Genomic DNA, 18,209 nt, shown 5'->3' on the forward strand with positions numbered 1-18,209 from the left:
AACTCATTCTACAGAAACATTCCTTTCGGATGTCTCTGAGAATACATGTTGCTAGATCAGCCAAACCAGATCAGTCATCCGCCCTTATCCTCATTGACATTTCAGCAGCGTTTGATACAGTCAACCACAAGACTCTCTTGTCCACCCTCAGGTCTCCCTATGAACACAATTTGTCCTCTGCAAATGATCCAAAATGCAGCTGCATGGCTTGTTTTCAACCTGCCTAACTTTTCGCACACCACCCTGCTGCTGCGATCCCTCCACTGGCTTCCGGTAGCTGCACGCATCAGATTCAAAACACTGATGCTGGCCTACAAAGCCAAAAATGGACCAGCTCTCTTACCTCAAAGCCCTCATCACTCCTTGCACTGCACCTCGCTCCTTCAGAGCTAATAGCACTGCTTGACTGGTTCCACCATCTCTAGTATACAACAAGACTCTTTTCTATTCTGTCACAAAGGTGGTGGAATGAACTTCCCCTAGGGGTCCGGACAGCTGAATCAATGGCTATTTTCAAACGATGGTTGAAGACCTACTCATTCAGGAAACATTTCAACTAGCACTTCCTTCCTTGTTTGTTGCATATATGTTTATAAAAAACAAAACAAAAAAACAACAACACTTGAACAATGTTTTAGACTCATGGTATCTTAAGTATGTAACCTAGTGAACCAGAGTTAAGAATCTCAGCGAATACTTGCCTCAAATACGAGATAAATATATTCATAGAAAGCTTGAAATGTCTACTTTTAAATAAACAAATTCAAGTCAAAAACAAATAATCTATTTTTATGTAATCTGTATGAAGGAGTAAGGAGTGGTCCGGTTTCTCCTGTTTCGCCTAATTACAGATAATAACAGTTCCCGCCTCCCTCTGAGCGCGCTGTTCTTATGGAAATGAACTGAGGTGATTCAGGTAATCACGTACATGCCCCCGAGACACAGGAATGACTCAGAACATGAAATCTGGACCTGTGTGCTTTGCAAAGCAAAGCATGGTAAGAGGCAGGACACTACTTGGAAATGCCAGGCATGTGATGTTCACTTGTGTGTTCAGCTGAAAAGGAACTGTTTCCTAGAGTGGCACAAAGATGTATAACTGTTCAATTCTGGGTACTATGTGACAGAGTAGGTTAGTGGGCTTCCTGATTGTGTCTTCTGTGTTATTACTAACTTCTAAAGTGATTTTGTGTGATAGTTAAATATTCTAAATAAACTACAAACAGAAAATTCACATTGCGTTTCATTATGCAGCTCATTATGCAGGCCTTTGTCTTCTCAGGTGAGAATCACATTAATATTCATGATAGTTGACGCCTACTCGCATATGCCCTTTACAAACAAAAAGTGTCTTAGAAAATTTAAATCAATATATTGTTTTCTGTGAGCGAGTAAACAAGATGATTTTCACATAATTTTGAAGCAAAAACTCTAGGCTACAAGATCCAGTTCTCAAAAGTCTTGTGAACCGATGTTCTGTATGTGTTTTATGGCCTTATTCAAGTGATTTAAAATATTTCATTTTTCACTATCCACGCATAAACATTGTTTTCTCAAAAACACAATCATGTACATACATGCTGCTCACATAGTATTGTAGTCCAGTTTGTGCTGATTACAGTGATATTAGACTTTAGCCATTTATGTCTTTATAAGTCACTGAAAAAAGCACAAATGTCAGGGTATGACAAAACTTCTCCAGGCCCTAAAAATACCCTCAGACTTCAGAGGGTTAAAGAAGGCATGACAGGCTCTGGGTGTCTCCATCCACAACAATCCCATGAGACACTGGCTGATCATGCAGATCAATCTCTGGCAAGGTGACCACCGGGCGACGAGACTCCAGCCAGCAGTAAATTATCAGGGGTAGAAGTTCAAGTTCAAGTTCAACTTTATTTGTATAGCACATTTACAAACAGCCACACAGCTGACCAAAGTGCTTCACCATGCGTTTGACATTTCACATACTGTACACTTAAAAATACACACATACACAAAGTAGTTCAAGAAACTAAAATAAGAATTAGTAATATATATATATATATATATATATATATATATATATATATATATATATATATATATATATATATATATATATATATATAAATAAAATAACCAGTTTAAAAGAAAGTGAATTAAATATAAACCATAAACCAGATATAAACAGACATAAACCCCTGGGCAATCATGAAAAGGATAAAGAAAATAAGTGGGTCTTTAGCATGGACTTAAAACTAGAAATGGTGGGTGCCGTCCTAATCTCTAGTGGCAGGGAGTTCCATAGTCTAGGACCGGCCACAGAAAAGGCACGCTCTCCTCTACGCTTGAGCCATACACGAGGAACCACCAACATGGCCTGGTCAGATGAGTGAAGACTTCTAATAGGAGAGTAGGGATGAAGAAGTTCAGATAAGTAGAGAGAAGCGGTATTATGGAGAGACTTATAGACAAAGAGAAGAATCTTAAAATCTATTCTCTGAGAAATCGGCAGCCAGTGTAGAGATTTGAGAATGGGAGTGATGTGTTCATGTTTGCGACAACTAGAGAGAAATCTGGCAGCCGGGTAATCTGAGTTTTAGATATACCGCAATATAAAGAGTTACAGTAATCTAAGCGAGAGGTTATAAACGCATGAACAGCCATTTCTAAAGTCTTAGGCGTAAGAAAGTGTTTAATTTTGGAGAGAATCCGCAGTTGGTAAGAGCTAGACCCAATAATAGACGAGATGTGTTTGTCAAATTTTAAGTGCTGATCAATAAAGATGCCAAGATTCTGCACCTGTGAAGATCTAAAAACAGATAAACTCTCTAGGTTGATGCTTGAGGACTGAGAGTTCTCATTTGGGCTAAACATTATTACCTCAGTCTTTTCTTCATTTAAAAACATAAAATTTTGTGCCAGCCATAATTTAACCTCTTCTAAACATTTTAGAAGAGATGAGATTGCTAAAGGAAACTGAGAACATGAGTTTAGTCATGTGCACTTAGCACTAAATATAAATATAAGCACTAAAAAAAAAAGAATTCCCAATTTAATTTTGTTGTATGCTTGTTGTATAAATGCATTGTATGGCATTGCATGGTTAAACACAGCTCTTGTTATGATCTAATTATTGCATTTCTTTCATTACAGTTAAAATACATAAAATGGCACATTTTTCTCTAAACATACAAACACCAGTCAAATGTACACTTATTTGGGCAAATGTATCTGGACACCAGATGATTGCTGAACATTCCATTCAAAAACAATTGACAGCTAGTCAATTAGTGGAGCTAGTGGAGCTAGTCCCCACTTTGCTATTATAATAACATCCATTTAAGGAAAGCTTTTCACTAGGTTTTGTAGAGTGGCTGTTGGGATCGGGTGTGATGGTCAGGTGTCCAGATACGTTTGTCTATATAGTGTATATATACTGAACCACTTTTATAAACACAATTATAAGCCAATGAGCTAAAAAGTTACTCAAACACAGTTCTTTACAAAGAAAGCAACCATCTGTCTATTGTACCTCAGCATCAATCAATCAATCAAAATTTATTTGTATAGCACTTTCAACACCATAACAATGGACCAAAGTGCTTTACATGGTAAAACATTATATAAGTCATAAAAAGTATAATCATAAAACACATCAAACTAACATCATAATAAAAGTGCAAAAATACCATACACAGTAACTCAGGAAAACATACTAATCTTATAGCAAAAGTCTTGTAAAAAAAGAAAAGTCTTCAATTGACCTTTAAAACTACCCAAAGAGGGGGCTGAAAGACAATGGTAGCCCGTTCCATAACACAGGAGCTGCCACGGAGAATACACAATCTCCACTCCTCCTCAACCGTGTTTGCGGAACGGACAACAACATATGCTCATTTGCTCTCAAAGAGCGAGAAGATTTATATGGACTCAACATAGCTCTTATGTAGCAGGAGCCTGTTGATGTAAGGCCTTATACAAAGTGATCAGGACCTTATATTCTATCCTATACTGTACAATACTGGAAGCCAGTGTAAAGAAATTAACACAGGTGTTATGTGTTCCCTCTTCTTAGTGCCAGTTAAAAGCCTAGCAGCAGCATTTTGAACATATTGTAGGCGAGCTATGAGAGATACATTCAAACCCAGATATAGGGCATTACAATAATCCAACCTTGTAGAAATAAAAGCATGTACAACAGATTCTAAATCTTTTGTGGAAAGAATAGATTTCAGCTTGGACAACTTTCTTAACTGATAAAAGGAGGATTTCACAACAGCATTTACCTGTCGGTCAAAACAAAGTTCTTTGTCAAAAATGACACCCAGGTTCCTAACATAACTATTTATGCTAAGAGCAAAATCCTCACCCACAAACAGATTTCCCGTAGACTGTTTGTTTCCAAAAACCATAAACTCACTTTTATTTTCATTTAATTGCAGGAAATTACTCGCAAGCCATACCTTCACTTCATTCAAGCATATGTTGAAGCTGTCCCATGCAGCACGCTTGTCTAAAGAAAAATATAATTGCAAATCATCTGCATAGATGTAATTAATATTGTGGCATTTAAAGATAGACCCCAGAGGCAACAAATACAGAGAGAACAAGGTTGGTCCAAGAATAGATCCCTGAGGGACCCCCCACAAAACGTCCACAGTGTCAGAAAGACAATCTCCAATCTTAACCGAACATTTCCTTTCCTTTAGATAGGAACCAAACCACTTCAAAGCCTTAAAAAAATGGGAAATTCTACTTAATAATACTTAAAAATTCTACTTAATGTCTTATTTATAAATTAAAGTCATAAAATGAAATATCGATTCTATCTAATAAAAACATGATACCTAAAACAAGCCTTTTTTTTGTTTTGTATTTGTTTCATGTAAAATATTGTAAGTATATGTATATTTTAAGAGAAAAATAGGGCACAATGGGGTGCTTTCGCCTCACACCTCCAGGGTCGGGGTTCGATTCCAGCCTCCACCTTGTGTGTGTGGAGTTTGCATGTTCTCCCCGTGCCTCGGGGGTTTCCTCCGGGTACTCCGGTTTCCTCCCCCGGTCCAAAGACATGCATGGTAGGTTGATTGGCATCTCTGGAAAATTGTCCCTAGTGTGTGATTGCGTGAGTGAATGAGAGTGTGTGTGTGCCCTGCGATGGGTTGGCACTCCGTCCAGGGTGTATCCTGCCTTGATGCCCGATGACGCCTGAGATAGGCACAGGCTCCCCGTGACCCGAGGTAGTTCGGATAAGCGGTAGAAGATGAATGAATGAATGAATAGGGCACAATCGTCAGAACCCCACTCCAACCACAGCACCACTAATGATCGATAATAACACTTCAAACATTCAAATGCATGGTTTGTTGAAGATGGCAGCTTTAACCTTATGCAGTCATTTAATTTAATTGACCAGACCAGTCATTTTAGAGTAGTGATTTTAAGCAATTAGACAATTATGCACTTTAGTGAAATTGGCTGAAGACTCGATGTTGGTTTATACAGTAGCACAGAGAACACAGTTTGATAAAATGCTATATGTGTATATCTTTTCTAAACTGTGAAATGCTGTGGGTGGTCAAAATAAACACAAATACATATAAAAGATTTATTACAGATTTTTTTTTATTAATTTGCTTTGATTATCTGCAGCAGAACATGACAAACACAATTATCTTATTCAGTCAAAGGGGCCTGGCTTCAAGTGTTACGCTAAACATGTTGTATCATACATTATGTTACATAATTGTGTGTGGAAAACATTGCCAGATCATGTTAACACTAAATATTGACTTCTTATATCTTGTCCTTCCTGACAAACCAAGGTTTGTACCTTGTAATAGTGTTCATAATAAATTCCCCTGTTCTGGACTGTAATTGCTGGGTAGATATCTATCTTATGTGCCTTGTCATAGTTTTAAATCGTGATCAGGTTAAACAACATTTCATATGAATTTTATGATTTGAATTGTGGGAATCGTGAGTGCCATTTAATAGATAGTTAAAATGTTTTACTATTTAATGTACCATTTGGGAATGTTTACTTTATTAGGAACACCTGTACTCATGCACACTGATGAATTTTTGCAATAATCAAAAATTTGGCAGCAAAACATAAAGTCATGCAGGTACAAGACAAGAGCTTCTGTTAATGATCAAAGTGCATTGAATCAAATGGACTTCGATCATCCTTAAGACTTAAGCAACTGACCTCTTAGCCAGATCTGCAAATCTTACTCTCGCTTGGTATCTGAAACCAGGGCTATGCAAACATACATTCAAGCAGCACTGGTGTAAGGGTATGACCATCCCTCTGCCTCACCAGCCACAGCCGGCTTCTTATTTAAAGACTAAAAACAGGTCCTCAAACGGATGGATCTACATCAGAGGGCATGAGAGAGCAGAGCATTGAATGGAATATGGCATTTATAACAACACCAAGTAAATATCAATAAATTGTAATGGCATAGGTGGCTTAGTGGTTAGCACGTTCGCCTCACACCTCCAGGGTCGGGGTTTGATTCCCGCCTCCGCCTTGTGTGTGTGGAGTTTGCATGTTCTCCCCATGCCTTGGGGGTTTCCTCTGGGTACTCTGGTTTCCTCCCCCGGTCCAAAGACATGCATGGTAGGTTGATTGGCATCTCTGGAAAATTGTCCGTAGTGTGTGATTACGTGAGTGAATGAGAGTGTGTGTGTGTGTGTGTGTGTGCCCTGTGATGGGTTGGCACTCCATCCAGGGTGTATCCTGCCTTGATGCCCGATGACGCCTGAGATAGGCACAGGCTCCACGTGACCCGAGGTAGTTCGGATAAGCGGTAGAAAATGAGTGAGTGAGTGTAATGGCATATGGCCACATTAACATGCCCGCTGTGTGTCAAGCGTTTTTGAATGAGATAATAAGAAATGTTCCTTAATCTATATATCATCCTGTATATACAGAACATATCCAAGACCTAAGAGGCTGAATGAAAGGGGTATGGAGATGGGCTAATCTAAGGTAGAAGTGGTGATGTCCTGGTCAAAAGAAAACATACAGTACATACCCCAGTCAATGAGAGACACTGTCATCCAATACTGTCTCTGACATGTCTCCTAACTCAGGACACCCATGCATGCAAGGTTAGTGGAAAATAAATGTTAGTGAACAAAGCTAGTCTTAGATGTCTAAAAGTCCATCAAGATATACTCAGTGGGGCTAAAGTCATAGTGGGAGTTCAGTAATATAAGTAATCAGCAGATGAGTATGTACAGTTGTAGGCACACATGACTCCAGTAAGCAGGGCACAGACAAATGCTTCATGAAGACACATGCTGCAGTCCTCACTCTCAGCTGTGCCTTGGTCAGAGATTCTGGCTAAGCCATAATGGTCCACTTAAGAGGAGTGCAATCAAATCCAGTAACATACTGATTAGAAATACCAGCTTTATACAGAATTGCACCCACATTCCATATATAGCTATGAAAACCTTGTGTCTCATCTGACCCCAACCATGTATCCAGAGCTACTACCCCATTGAAAGTTGATGGATCGACAGCCTTTAAAGTCAAAGAGCTTATTGGTTCAGAGGATAGAGAACACCATACTATACTATACCATATAGACTCAGCGTATGGGCCAGAGGAGAAATCCTATATCCTTTGGATCTACCCTGATATGCAATGTCTATAGATTAATTCACTACAATGCTTCTAGAGGACATGCTCGCCCAAATTTACATTTTTCACCTGTCTATGTACGGGGTGAAGATAATATTCAGATCTGATGAGTGTGCAAGCCATGAGAGTTGCCCATAAGAGATTGGATGCTATAGTTAAACCTTTGGTCACGCTGTAGAGTTACAGTGTGGAGAAACCTCAAAGAAGAACACCAACTGTTCTGTTGCATTTAGTGTGAAGGTAGATCAGTGATAGTTTGGGCTGCAATATTATGCCCCACTTCTTGTGCTAAATGGCACTGCCAAGGACTACCAAACCATTTTGGTGGACCACGTTTACTCAATGGTTCATTCATTGTACCCTGAAGAAGGTGCCATGTATCAGGATGATAATGTACTAATAGACACAGGAGGAGCAAGTCAGGAAACATTTTCTTCCACAAAGATCATATAGTGACCCGGCCACTGTTCTGCAAAAGGAATGACTCACAATCCCTCTGGGGATATATGCTACAGTATATTGGCCACAAAAGGAGGCTATATGCCATACTAATAAATTATTATGGTCTAAAACTAGGTTCATTGTCCAACCCATGTATATAGGTTTATTTACAGTATATCATGACATTATTCAGTGTGCACCAGAAGGAAAACTATCCGCTTTTCACTTTCCACTTCACCCCTGTTCATTCCCATGTTGGGAATCACACGTCTTTCATTACTAAATCTAAGTAATAGAATATGGAGAGTGGCAGGAAACACTGGTCCACTTTCAGAAGAAGAAAATACAACATACAATAACAGCTTCATCATTATCTTTCTCTGTTAGAGTCATGCCTTAGCTTGGAGCAACAGCGTATATAATTAATTAGTCACACAGTAGGGTGGTTACACCAATACACCAAACACTTCACTGACTGCTCTAAAGAGTTGATTCAGTTCTCTTTCTTACATTCTCTACCAACTTCCTTTCTCCTCACAGTTATAAACATCCATATCCAGCATAACCAGACTGGTGTAATCAGATTAGCCTCCATCACCGATTCAATGTGAGGAACTAAATTTCTTGAAACCACTGAGAGAGGTGGTTCCTTTGACACTGTTGACTGTGCAAACATCATACAGCAGTACCACATTGAGTACCCTATTATTAGCTGCCCCTATTATTACCCGAACACAGGAATAATGTCGTGTGGGAGGTATTCTTAATCAAGGGGTCTCAGTGATTGACCTGTGGATTTGGTTTTTAGAAAAGTCAAAATCCCAGGTTATAAACCATGTCTTTATGATCTTCACCTTTTGTCCTTGCTTTTTTACTGTGCTGTTAGTTCTCCTTGCATTCAACAAACCGACATTCATCAGATTGCCAGTTAGTGCAGCATGATTCACCAGGTATTTATTTTTTCACTTATAATGCAGCATTTCAGCTGGTGCAGTTCACTTGGCCTTTTTTGCCTCATGTTCACAATCAAATCTTGTAGAGTGTGTGTGTGTGAGAGAGAGAGAGAGAGAGATACTGTAGAGAGAGAGCGATAGAGATAGAGAGAGAGAGAGAGAGATAGCTTGTTAATATACAGTAAACAGTGTACATTTACTGTTGGTTTAAGGTGTGCTATTTTTACTCCCAAACACTCCTGCTGCCTATCAATTATTCCCACCTGATCAAATGCGTTTATCAAACTGCTGTCAAGTGTTTGCCACCTGCCTGAATCTACCAAGGCTTGATGTATTCCCTCTTGAGTTCTAACTGGCACTTTGAGTCTCTCTCACTCTGTGTCTGCTCTGGATTGGAGTCAGGCCATTCTCTAGGACTGCAGAGATCCGGTGAACCTGAACCTCAGTGCCTGCGAGTGGCCCCGGCTTGCCATAGCTGCCACCAGAATACAACTCGGGCTCCCCTACCAGACCTGGTAGAGAAAAAGTGTGTTCAGAAGACAGGGCTGCTGATCTCCGGTGAGCTGCTGCAGGCATCACACTAAGGAGTCTGTGTCATGTTACTCTTAAATGTTCTTACTCATAACCTTAGGATGTTTTTTCCTTGCTGGCATTGCCTTTATCTCATTATGGATATTTAAAAGGAATAACAAAAAAATTCTATGCATATTTCTGTAAAGCTGCATTGTGAGTGTCCATATTCTTACTGGTATCTGCTCAGTGACCTTCTCTGGTTGGGCAAGGTCCAGTTGCGGCAGTGTTTGTAGGAGTCAAAGAGTTTCTAAGCATATGGAAACAACCAATCCCCCTCCTCTAAAGGCAAGCATTGGAAGTGCAGAGAATGTTCATCTAGTAATAATCTGACCTGCTTGAGCACAGCTCTCCTCAGAGCAGAGTAATGCAGTTGGCACTATGGTGGCAGACTACAGACCTGAATGTTTATATTGTATATTGCACTTCTATATTTAAAAAGATTAAATCATTTGTAATTGTCACAGTTTGATTTCATTTACATGCAGCAGGTTTTGTAATATAGGAGTTGTACCAACAGCAGAAAGAAAACATGATCTGTAGTTTGATTTTGAAGATTGGTTTTCCTGAGATGTGTTTAGGTTCCTCTCAATTTGCTATGTTTGATGCTATGGATTGTATGCTTAGTTCATGTAAGTCAGAAACCACAGTGAAGACATGTGCACTATTCAATGGAGGCATGATAAAATCTTGCTGTGCATCAGGAACTCTCAAATCAGACCAGATCAGGTTAAATAAAAAACCTATGAAGCACCCTATACATATGTATTCATGTTATTGGATAAACACATTTTTCTTATTTATTTTACTGTGCTAGATTATTTTTTAAGGATGTGGTTCTTGCTAAAATACTGAAATGCTAAGTCTATTTCTGGTCCAAATCCCTGCTTTAATTATAATGCCTAAATAGTACTTCAGGAGTAATGGTTTCTGTCCATTCATAAATATTAAAGTGAGAGGCAAGATGATCTATTAATGTAGGTCAGGTTCAAGCTTCAGGTTCAAGAAACTTTGCATTTGATCATAATATGTTGTAACTTTAACTAAAATGAACAATTTCAAAGTTGCTATTGATATTAATTTATGGTTTTGAAATCTTATACCTACAGTACAGCAAGGTAGACACCAGATATCCAACCAGGAAAATCTCTCACACCTAGAGCTTGATTTACTATGGTCTAGTGATGATCAAGGGCTGAAACTATATTTAAAACATAAAATCTCTATTACTATTATGAAAGATTAACTATATTCTATAAGCAAGGAATGTCTTTGTATAGGCATGACACTATTCCACCTACACACAGGAACACACTCAAAGAATGTCAGATAGACAACACTATTCATGTATCCTATTTTTAAGTCATATTTGCTTGTGCTGAATTAACTGAGCTCCATTGGTCGCTTAATCCTAGTGGATTGCTATTACAGTAAGTGACCTCTAACTCAACGTATTCACTTGAGACAGTCAACAATAGACTGGCTACAAATAACCTAGCCGTAACATTCTACATATTTAGCAGCACATAGTGGTTCGAAACATGAAATCATGTTTTGATTAAATCCTACCTGTTTGTTTGGTTTGTATCAGATTTTCTGCTTATACACAATTTATTTATCATTTAGTTACAGTTAGTAATATTATCAGAGCCAGAGTTGTGGTCTCAGAGAATTTTTTCTGAGACCACATTTTTTCTGAGGAAACCTCAGGGGTTTCCTCCAGGTACTCTGGTTTCCTCCCCCGGTCCAAAGAGATGCATGGTAGGTTGAATGGCATCTCTGGAAAATTGTCTGTAGTGTGTGATTGCGTGAGTGAATGAGTGTGTGTGTGTGCCCTGAGGTGACCCGTGACCCGAGGTAGTTCGGATAAGCGGTAGAAAATGAATGAATGAATGAATGAATTATGAGTTTATCTATCCAAATATGAACTTATTTCTATTACAGCTTCAGGCAGCACACTTCATTCGTTCATTCGTCCATTCATTCATTCATTCATTCATTCTTATAAACGTCTTTATCCTGGTCAGGGTCATGATGGATCCAGAGCTTAGCTGAAGCAGAAATGCACACTGGATGGGATGTAGTCTGTTTTAGAGCATTATACACAAAGCTACTCGCACAATCATCACAATTTAAAGCATTTTAGAGTAACCAGTTTACCTACAGGTGTGTTTATAGCTCTGTAAATTGCAAGTCTGATTTTAAAATGTTTAGAATGTCGCTGGTTTCCTCCTCTCCCAATGTTAAAACACACAAACAACTCATTCTGCTTTAATACGCCTTTTAGTGTAGCATGAGCAGTTGCTACAGTAACACAGAAATCCCAGCAATCTATAAACCTAAAATGAAAGATAATGTCAGCTGAAGGGAGGGACAAGTAGTATTGGTTTGAATTGGTTTCACCTATTGGTTTTATTTTTCTTTGCATCATGCATCTTTATGTGCATTTATCTCAATTTTGAAAGACCAGATAATGTCTGCTATAAAATGCAAACTGGTCTAAAATCTATAACCCTAAGAATATAAAGATTCATTTGCATGTGGCTAGTTAGAAACATCCGATGAGACTATCAAGTATATCACTTATTGGATAGTGTTATGTTATATCATAGGTTTGTAGTAACGAATTACATTTACCTCGTTACATTTACTTGAGTACATTTTTTGGGTAACTTGTACTTTTTGAGTATAATTAAAGATGCGTACTTTTACTCTTACTCAAGTAGATTTTTAGTGGAAAAACTTTACTTTTACTTCGCTACAATCGGTGGCGTTCCTCCGTTACTCAAATGGTAATAAATATGAGGTTTAATAAATAATAATTAGTTTATATGACAAGTCTCGCAAGACGTTGGAGAGGCTGCTTCACGAGAGTATGCTGCGCTGAAGTTTAGCGCACCTTTAGCTGGAAGATAATGGCTGAAACAGAGGAAAGGCAGATCACCCGTGGCCTCAAATTAATTCTATATTTTCACTCCAAGATGTAAAAAATAATAGCTTTATAATGCGATGCATTCTGTGTGCACCAAAACAAACAGACATCGCCGCTTACAAGAATTCCAGCTCCAACCTAAAAAAACACGTATCGGTAAGTGTCAAAATTATGCCTATTTATGGTAATTTGGTAACTATGGGCACTTTGACCTTAACGTAATACTACATTTCACACACTGACTGAATGTTTTCCGTCATATACGCTCTCGTTCAATCCTGTGAACCCTACAAACAACAGGTTCATGAACAAACGTTCATTATAAGCGTCTGCATTTTCATATCCATGTTTTATACAAAATAAAAACGGGATTATATTTTGTTTTATCCCTACCTACAGAATACATGTACTTACTTATAAAATGTAACAAATGTAAAAATAAAGTAAATTAATCTTAAAAGGAAGAGCAGGTTAGCCCAGTACATCATTTACATCATTAAACCATTAATCACATTATATATATATATATATAAAACCTGTGTTATATTTTAGCAGAATAAAGAGACGTTTATGGAGAGGTGTGTGAAAGCTCTCCAAGTAGTTTGAAAATCAGGGTTTTTGCTTCATATCATTCAGATGGGAAGTAACTAGTAACTAACTACTTGAGTAGTTTTTTCATCTGATACTTTTTTACTCTTACTCAAGTAACTATTAAGGTTGTTACTTTTACTCTTTCTTGAGTAAATATTTCCATAAGTACTTGTACTTTTACTTGAGTACAGCTTTTGGATACTCTACCAACCTCTGTGTTATATTCAGATAGCAGACTAAACAAAACTATGTTCTAGTAGAATGGAAAGGCAACATAACTTGAAATTCATTAATATATAACAATGTGGAAGTAGATTAGATTAGACTAGTAATCCAGTGCAGTCATGTGATCAGTATATTTCGAATATTTGACAAAATGGTGACTGTCCAGTTTCAGAATTGTTTTTGATCCTTTGGTTTTTGTCTGTATGAAATATTCTTCATCATGTCCTGTATATTTCTGGTTTTCTCCCAGTTCCCAAAAAGCAAGCTGTTAAATTGTGATCTATAAATGAGAATAACTTATATGCCATAAGTGCCATGTATGTATTCCCGAAAGGAGGTTCCTAAAGATTAGGAGTGGTTACTGAAAATGAAGGAATTAAAAAAAATAACAAACAGGATCCAAAAATTGCTAAAGAACAAGGGATTACTGACACAAGAATAATGATGATGGAATTTGAATAGAGATGAAGTAGTCACTAACAGAACTATTATCATTCCTGTTCTCTCTTGTTCACTCATACTGAAGCCTTGTCTACATCCTAGATCCTTATTAGTGCTATAATGCTTAATAATGACTAAAATTTAGAACAACCAGAGCTGTGGCAGACCTCTAATGGCCAAATATTAACCATCAGCATGCTGCATGGAGGAATCGCACTTGTCCATTGCACTGACTGATGGACACAGCAGGCTGTCTAAGAGGACTCTATTAATGGCAATCATGTGGGTCAATCATGTGGGTTAGCATCAGCAAATTTAAATGAAAAATCAACCAATTAGCATTGATTTGGTGCCTACATGCCCACATTTCCCACTAGCTCATTTGACACAATGGAGCAAAATATTTTTACTGGGTAAGTTATGAGTAGAAATTGTATAATGTATAAATGAACCTATACTATATCTAAAGGTCTCTAAAGAAAACACTGAACACACTGCTGAGAGTGTTGTCACAGGGTCTCACGGGGCAGATCGTGGCCTAATGGTTAGAGAGTCTGACTCCTAACCCTAAGGTTGTGGGTTTGAGTCTCGGGTCGGCCACGACTGAGGTGCCCTTGAGCAAGGCACCGAACCCCCCCAACTGCATAAATGGCTGCCCACTGCTCCGGGTGTGTGTTCACGGTGTGTGTGTTCACTGCTGTGTGTGTGCACTATGGATGGGTTAAATGCAGACAACAAATTCTGAGTATGGGTCACCATACTTACCCGTATGTCATGTCACGTCACTTTATGTGATATTGGCCCCGATGACAGTTCCTCAGAGGAATGGACTACCCTGGTAGGTTGTTATTATGTTGTGTTGTTATTCTTTGGATAAGAATTTGCCCTCTGTTTTAATGCAAGCCAGTTGAATCCGTATCTAAATATACGTTTAGATTGTGGAGGAAAAAAAACTTCAATTGTTTGCAGATGGTAATCTGTCCTGATAACATCCGCTATAACTTTTTCTGGTTGTTACAAATGCCATAAATTTCCACAAGGATGATTGTGCATGATTGTTGCACAATGAGCTGAATTATACTTCATGTACAAGGCTTTAAGATTTTCTTAAAAGACAGTAAAAGACAAATAGCTACCTCTGCTTGGTCACTGAGTTTGCTTGTGCACACAATATAGCATGTGTTTGTGTTGATGGTCATTAAAGGAAGTAGTAGTTTGGGTTGATAGGGGGTAGGGTAGGTGTGGTTCATGAAAATGCACTTCACACTTCATGTTTCTGTCCAGTTTACCCATCTGTATACACAGAAAAAGCTATACTAGAGAATATATATACCTCTTGTTCGTTTGTGTATATATATATATATATATATATATATATATATATATATATATATATATATATATATATATATATATATATATGTATATACCTTAACCAACAAGATTATACCGGAGTGGGGTTTCTGTGGCCCAGAAATATTTCTGGCATCTTATGAATTTATTATTAGCAATTATTAGCATGACAAGCACGGTGGCTTAGTGGTTAGCACGTTTGCCTCACACCTCCAGGGTTGGGGGTTCGATTCCCACCTCCACCTTGTGTGTGTGGAGTTTGCATGTTCTCCCCGTGCCTCGGGGTTTCCTCCGGGTACTCCGGTTTCCTCCCCCGGTCCAAAGACATGCATGGTAGGTTGATTGGCATCTCTGGAAAATTGTCCGTAGTGTGTGATTGCGTGAGTGAATGAGAGTGTGTGTGTGTGCCCTGTGATGGGTTGGCACTCCGTCCAGGGTGTATCCTGCCTTGATGCCCGATGACACCTGAGATAGGCACAGGCTCCCAGTGACCCGAGGTAGTTCGGATAAGCGGTAGAAAATGAGAGAGAGAGAGTGAGATACTGTATATGGACCATAGATGATTTAGCTTAAATGTGTTTAACTATAGTTTGTGCTTTGTTTGTAAGCAGTTAATTTTCTGTCTTAGCCAGTGCTTTAAACTTTGAATCATGCAGTTTACATTGAGTTTCAGTTAACAGTCACCATCCATCCGACATTGCACCAAAAATTATTTACTTAAATCATTAAGGTAAATTCAAACACATCAAACAAAACCTTTTTCAGTTGTGTAGGATTTTCCTCCTCCTCCAGGCTGCAGGTTGCAATATGAAGTTAGCTTTGTTTGTTACACTGCTATGTTTGAGATGATGATGGTGCCACTGGTGATGATGATGATGATGATGATGATGATGATGATGATGATGATGATGATGATGACAGAAATGTATTTTTTCCCCATACAGTGATTCACCTATAAGTCAGTTCATGTATAACAGATGACATCTCACTCACATCTTATAAATTTGCCCGTGGTCTTCAAACCCCAGACACCAGACAACCCATCAATCATGATCACATAATCCAGATAATCCATATGATACTAATGTAATAAACTCACTTCAGCAAATTTGCTTCTAGTGCTGCTTCAGAATCTTCCTTCTGACTTCCCTTATATTTCTTTGTAATTTTTCCCCTGGCTATAACCTTCCAGAATTGGTTTTAAATAATTAAAAGATCTGTTTGTGTTTGCTTGGCATCATCACATTTTCTGCTATATACTATTATCATAAATTGTTATATTTATGGTTTTGTGTTTATGCCAAATTCTTTGTTCTTATAGATTGAAACCCTCTCATATTACTACGTTCTTCACTAGATGATTTTGCCAGCCGAACTGACCTTCAGCTGGACTTCAGGATCGGCCGTCTTGACACTCAAATCTGTAACTTCGAAGGAAAATAGATTGTTTGAGTGCATAGTTAGAATTCCTGGTGACAAACAAGGAAAAACATCAGATACTGATGTATCTGATGTTACATCAGTATGCCCCACTGTTTTCCTTGGTGGGGCTGAGCTCTTCTGAAGGTGCTGGAGCAGATTAGTTTGCAAGAAAACATTGTTGGATGATTTGAAGTTGGCCATTTTGAAGACTAAATACTTTTTTGTAATCTCCTCATGATAGCTCAAATGCCCTGACAGAGTTTTTAAGTAATAATCTGAACACTGTTGAGCCAGGCAATGAGCACAGAAGAAATGCAGAAGGTTCAGATCAATAGCATTAGGATGTGTTTTTGATTGAGAGAGACTACAATCTAGGGTGCTTGGATTAATTGTTTGGACCCTTTTCGAAAGGAAATTACAGTAGGGAGTGAGCATAGCTGTACAATCTCTGTGTGAGGGCAATCAATAAATAAATAAATAAATAAATAAAAACATAATCAAATGTGATCCTTTGTAGATGTGTCACCATATTGCAGTGCAGTAATTCTTACAGATCTTTTCCTGTTAAAACAGTGGCTCGTTCCAAACCCATCTGCGCTATTCAAGGCAAAGCGGAGTATTACCAGAACATCAACCTGACCTGTCGTTCAGAGGAGGGCACGCCGACACCAACGTACAAATTCCCCGGCCGAATCCACCCAAAGCTACTGATGGTATGTGTGTATGGTCGTGAACCCGTTTCGTTGTTTTGTCGTTATTATATTTTGCCCTCTACTCTTTTCCATTCTCTTACACAATCTATTTTTTCTCTCTTCAGCAAATGGAGTTTTGTCACTTTACAATATTTCCATGGAGACCAGCGGTTATTACATTTGCACGTCTGCCAATAAAATACGCCGCGAATCCTGTAATCTGACTGTCCGTCATGCCATGCAAGTATTTTATACGTTCTGTATTTATCATCCTCAAATGTTGACCCTCTCTCCTATTTAACAGTTTTCGGTTTCCTTTTGGGGGGCACGGTGGCTTAGTGGTTAGCACGTTCGCCTCACACCTCCAGGGTTGGGGGTTCGATTCCCGCCTCCACCTTGTGTGTGTGGAGTTTGCATGTTCTCCCCGTGCCTCGGGGGTTTCCTCCGGGTACTCCGGTTTCCTCCCCCGGTCCAAAGACATGCATGGTAGGTTGATTGGCATCTCTGGAAAATTGTCTGTAGTGTGTGATTGCATGAGTGAATGAGAGTGTGTGTGTGTGTGCCCTGTGATGGGTTGGCACTCCGTCCAGGGTGTATCCTGCCTTGATACCCGATGACGCCTGAGATAGGCACAGGCTCCCCGAGACCCGAGGTAGTTCGGATAAGCGGTAGAAAATGAATGAATGAATGAATGAATGAATGGTTTCCTTTTTTCATTTTGTTGTATTGTTTGTGCTGTTGTTATGAGGTTGATGGTCAAGATGCTTTACAGGCAAAAATAATCATTGTTCATTTTTTTTTTATAGATATCCAGAGCAGGTTGAATAGACAACCATTGCTTTGTCCTTTCATATATACCCATCTGTATCTGTATCTCTTGATGTCATGGTTATCTGCTATACTGTAGCACACTCCACAAATAATGTTGTTTCTCTATTGTTCCTTTCATG

Source organism: Tachysurus vachellii, chromosome 24, assembly GCF_030014155.1.
Source record: "Tachysurus vachellii isolate PV-2020 chromosome 24, HZAU_Pvac_v1, whole genome shotgun sequence".
Classification (NCBI taxonomy): Eukaryota; Metazoa; Chordata; class Actinopteri; order Siluriformes; family Bagridae; genus Tachysurus; species Tachysurus vachellii.